Consider the following 6,000-nt stretch of genomic DNA (forward strand, 5'->3'; position numbering starts at 1 on the left):
AAATGCACCATATAACTGTCCCAGAAAGAAAGCCCCGGAACAGATGTAAAGTATTTATATTTACATACAACTAATAGTAATTCCCAAATTAGTACCCAGGAAAAATGTAGAGGGGACATTACATTTGAAGACACTAATCACACCCCCCCCACCTTCACACCTACCTTAACCCCCCCCCCCCCCCCCCCCCCATAAATAATGATAACAATAATAATCATAATAATAATAATAATAATGATAACAATAATAACAATAATAATAATAATAATAGTAATAATAATAATAATAATAATAATAATAATAATAATAATAATAATAATAATAATAACTTACAAAAATGAAAAACAAAAAGGAAAACATAAACAAACGTCAGAACATTTTAAATCAGGTTTATTAAGCAGGACAACACAAATCAAACATGTCACAACCCTTGTCAGGAATTGAATGATGTTTCACTGTGTCCAACTCCATTTTGCATCTGATAAATATAAGAAGTAAAAAAGGACATTATAAATACTTAGCAGTAGACCAGATGATTAGAATAAACAATATGAAATTTTATAAAGAAAAAACTCGTTTTGAACAGTTAACTACCGTACTCCGGGAAATATACGTATTAAAAAAACATGTCCTTTAAATATCAACCGATTAAAATGACCCGTCGTCTCAACAAATAACTCTCAAACCTGGGACTTCACGACAATTTCCATCATGTGGACCAATTAATTTAACACGAACTAATCTGATTCCTTGGACACATTGAAACAAATCATAAAATTTAAAAGAAAATGTTTTAAAATTTAAATTGAAAACAAGTTAACAACAACAACGACAAAAAAATAGAACAAGCCATGTTTGAATTCCAAGATCCTTATATCGGAATTGGAATAAGCGGGTGTCCGAATAAGAACAATTGTGTGTTGTAATTGGAACAATTGGTGTCTGAATTACAAGTGTTGATCTAGTGACAAATGTTTTTATCATATATTTTAATACCATAGTGGAGAACCTGATTATTTGCAGAGCTAGTAAAGGCTGTTGGGCGGTAATCTGAGTGCATTCATTTTCCTCTCCGGTCCGTCTTGCCGTCCATTAGAACTTTCCTTTCAGTCGGTGTCTTGTTTTATCATAGCAACTTGAGTGCAACTCACTCGTATTAGTTTAAGAACAGAACAGAAACCGAACGTGAAAGTTTAATCTTGGAATTAATTGTTTTGTAAGTTTCCTACCAACAATTTGTAGAATAAATAACAATGTGAAATTGAAGGTAAACTCCAATTTAATATACAAAAACAGATGAAATTGACGTTTCGGGTTTACCCTTTAAAAAAATCATCCTTTTGTGTTTACAAAGAGGAAACCCCAAACGTCCATTTTATCTATTTGAGTACATTTAATTGAAGGGTACATTCAATTTCATATTGTTACTTATTTCTTTGAGCTTCGAACAGAAAGTCTTACATAACTAACAAAGTAAAACATCAAACAGAGTTTCTTTGATATTGTTTTTAGAAAACATTTGGATGGTCCGTTCTCACTTAACAAACGTTTGAATATTCATATAAACATTTAGGTTACCCTTAGTTTTGTTTGATGCTATGTTTCATGTTTTTGTTCTCAGTAAATCACAGAAATGTATAGCGTCTATTAACCAATATGAACTAATCTATTACTTATACTTTTTTAGTGAGAGACGCGGACACGGACAAGCACTAATTTTCCCTTTATCTATTTTCATAATAGAAATATGTGATGTTTGAAGACAATATCAAAAAAGTTAGAAGTTTCACATTTAACAGTTAAAATTAAGATTTGTGAATAATTTAATGAATGACAACAAAATGTACAATAAGTCAGATCCAGTTACAGCACGTTATTTGTTAAATATAAAATATGTATTAATGCTAAATCACCGTTCTATTTATAGTTCAAAGCTTTAGAAATAATTTTTTTGGTTGTAAAAACAAGAAAAAAACAAATAGGTAACTTTTATACGATAGTGACAAGGGTGACTCCGTGAGTAAGATAAATGAAGAAATCTCAGTTATTTCGGACCAAGAATGGGTATTTTGAACAGGCACTCATCTACCTTATTTAGTATACTGGTGAATTGTGGACATTAACTAAATTGAATCAAATATCTTGAGCCATCATGATTGCTCGGTTTTAAAGGGTGGCCAAATTGTAATAAATCCTGTGGACAAAGGTCAAATTAAGTCTTGAATGTCGTCTGCGCCATGATTACCGGGACAACGATCGGATGCCTTAAAATTAGCCCAATCGAATTACTACGTCTTCCGTGCCATCACCTATATTTATCGCCCTGACATCGCCATGACACCACCTTATCATTAATGGAATTCTCCATTATTCTAATTATGAAATGTAGTAAAAGAGTTAAGGACATAATAAACCATTTTATTCAACAAAAAATAGAAGCCCATTATTAAAGAAAGGTTTTCAATTTACTGGTAGGAGTCTATACCATTCTAAGAAAAATCGTGTTGTAAATTTTTAGATTTGCAAGTAATTCTTTGCTCGATGATAACAGATTAACATTGGGTGTACTGAACAATGTTATTCCAAATCATATTTCATAATTAAAGAAAAGGAATGGAGAAATTATTAAAAGAGAGCTAGCTATAATATTTTCTGGTTCCAGCAGATGATGTGTGATCGCACAATTATTTTTTAAAGGAGAAAAATCCTTTTCAATTGGGATTAATATATTTTGCCAATTTTGTTGATTTTAGTTGCTAAGTTGACTAAAAAGTGGCTTCAATTCGTGAAAAAGCGATGCAGAAAACTCGTACCCCATCTTCCAGCGAGATAGGGTAAATTTAAATATACGCAATAGAACAGAATTGAAATAAACTGAGATCTAACCTGCATTTATATCTGACTGCATTAAACAGGAATACAGCACCATGTCATTATTCATATATATATACCGGTCCTCATCGCGGCACTAGTGTGTATCCGTGTGGTGTCTTTTTACATAGATAATCATAGTCTGCATACTCTTACATTAACAGTAATTTAGATTTTGCACTTCTGAGCAATTTAACTTTTTAAAAGTTTTTGATTTTTAAAATTTGTTACTGCGGGTTACATTTGGCACGAGTTCAACAAAGATTTGAAATTCGAAATAAATATTACGCTTACCTGATTTTACTTCTGATGATTGAGAAGAGAAGAGAGAGAGAGAAAGAGAGAGAAATAGACAACAATAATTATGATTATAATTATAATTATTATAATAATAATAATGATAATAATAATAATAATAATAATAATAATAATAATAATAATATAATATAGATAGTATGATATAATAATAATAATAATAATAATAATAATAATAATAATAATAATAATAATAATAATAATAATAATAATAATAATAATAATAATAATAATAGTATAATAATAATAATAATAATAATAATAATAATAATAATAATATAAATAATAATAATATAATAATAATAATAATAATAATAATAATAATATAATAATAATAATAATAATATATTAATAATAATAATAATAATAATATAATAATATAATATGAATATAATAATAATAATAATAATATAATAAATAATAATAATAATAATAATAATAATAATAATAATAATAATAATAATAATATAATAATAATAATAATAATTATATGAATATTAAACATAGTTGTAGCATTTGTTGATTGATTGATTCAACAGTGTTTGATAAATAGTATTGAATGTGTAATTTGTATATTGTTGATGAATTGTGACAGTTGATTTGAGTGATAAATAAAATAATTGATATACTGAAAGATAAATGTGAAATAAATTGAAATATTGGGTATATTTTACCCGGACTACCAGACTACTAGCTGAACAAGATTCGAACAAGACCCTCCGATCCGAAAGCGAGTGATATACCAAAAGTCCACATAGTGGCAGAAGGCTTATAATGTACTCCTATATTTCATAGGTCTGTTCACTTACGGAAGTTGAGCTATCTCTCTCTCTCCTCCTCTCTCTCTCTCTCTCTCTCTCTCTCTCTCTCTCTCTCTCTCTCTCTCTCTCTCTCTCCCCTCTCTCTCTCTCTCTCTCTCTCTCTCTCTCTCTCTGTTATGTATATAAATATAAATATATATATATATATATATATATATATATATATATATATATATATATATATATATATATATATATATGGGTGTGTGTCTGTGTGTGTTTGTGTGCGTGTGTGTTTCTCTGCTATCTATCTCTTCGTCTCTCTGCTTACAACATTTTGACATTGTGTAACATTAAACATCTATTTAAGGTTCTTTTTAAATTTACAGGTCTTACTTGTCTGACAACAGTGTTGATATTGGTATTTATGATGGCAACAGTATTGATATTGGTATTTATGATGCCAACTGTGTTGATAATGGTAGTGATGATGCCAACTGTGTTGATAGTGGTAGTGATGATGTCAACTGTGTTGATATTAGTATTGATTGCAACTGTGTTGATTTGGTATTGATGATGGCAACTGTGTTAATATTGCTATTTAATGATTCCAACTGTGTTGATACTGGAATTGATGATGTCATCTGTGTTAATATTAGTATTGATGTCAACTGTGTTGATATTGGTATAGATGATGGCAACTGTGTTGATATTGCTATTGATGATGGCAACTGTGATGATATTGCTATTGATGATGACAACTGTGTTGATAATGGAATTGATGGTACCAACTCTGTTAATATAGGTATTGAATGCAACAGTGTTGATATTATGGTGCTAACCATGTTGGTATTGTTATCGTTAATTGCAACAGTGTTATTGGTTTTGATGGAAACGAAATGTTTGATATAGATAAGAATAAATATAACAGGATGGCTATTGATATTGGGTTCTGGTTTGTAAGCAAATTGATGACTATCACTCAATGGCATAAACTGGTTCCTAATTTTAACAAGCACAATTTTTTCTAAAGATTTCATGACTATTGAAATCAGTGCAACAGGTCTGAGATCGTTCATAGATTCAAGTTTTTCTTTTTCTGGAACAGGAATAATCTTTGAAGTTTTTTTCAAATTTCAGGGATCGAAACGCATTGAGGGGACCAGTTAAAAATATGTGTATAAATGGGGGAAAGCTGATGAGCACATTCTTTTAATAATTTTCCTTTCAATCCATCCTGCCCAGCAGTCTTCCTCTAGTTTAGTTTCAATTGTCATTTCATCTTCCAAAGCCCTGTAAAATTTATGTTTTTTTTAATTTCAATATCAAATTTGTTTGCTGTGTCGAAACGTGAATAAAATTTATTTAGAGTTTCAATTACGATATCTTCTGATATAATCGTGGGCTTTGGATTATAGTTCACAGCAGTTTGCAGCCCCGCCACGTCTCCTTTATATCCCCAGAAGGGAAAGTATTTTTCAATTTTATTTTTGTACTTGTCTCTACAAATAGATATTACTCTCTTTATCTCTTGTTGTTTTGTTTTCAGATCTTTTTTGTTACCACTAGTAAAGAGAGTTTTCTTTTGGTTCAATAAAAGCTTTAGATCTTTTGTTATCCAAGGCTTGTTGTTAGGATAATATCTTATTTCTTTTTTACAACACACTAGCTGTTCATAGAATTTCAAATACTCACTCACACAGTCATTCAGCTCATCCACACTATCACATGATTCGATAAAAACATTCCAGTCAGTGCATTCAAAACAACCACGCAAATCTTCACACACACTTCCGTTCCAGATCTGTACACTTTTCTTTACTAGTTTTACACGTTAAAAACAGACGAAGCTTTTAATGGTCGGGAACTCATTTTACACCTGAGGTCGGTGAGAGAATGTGAGTAAATATTATTTCCCGGAGACTCAGCTATTGGCTGAACCCAGAATCTTCCGACCCGAAAATGAGTGTCTTACCTAACGACCAAATAACGGCACAAGTCGTATTAAATTACATGTGTATTGTTTGTAAAACAGTTATGATTCTCGTTCTAT

This window comes from Berghia stephanieae, unplaced genomic scaffold (assembly GCF_034508935.2).
Source record: "Berghia stephanieae isolate SIO BIC M18660-M18661 unplaced genomic scaffold, UCSD_Bste_1.3 scaffold46, whole genome shotgun sequence".
Classification (NCBI taxonomy): Eukaryota; Metazoa; Mollusca; class Gastropoda; order Nudibranchia; family Aeolidiidae; genus Berghia; species Berghia stephanieae.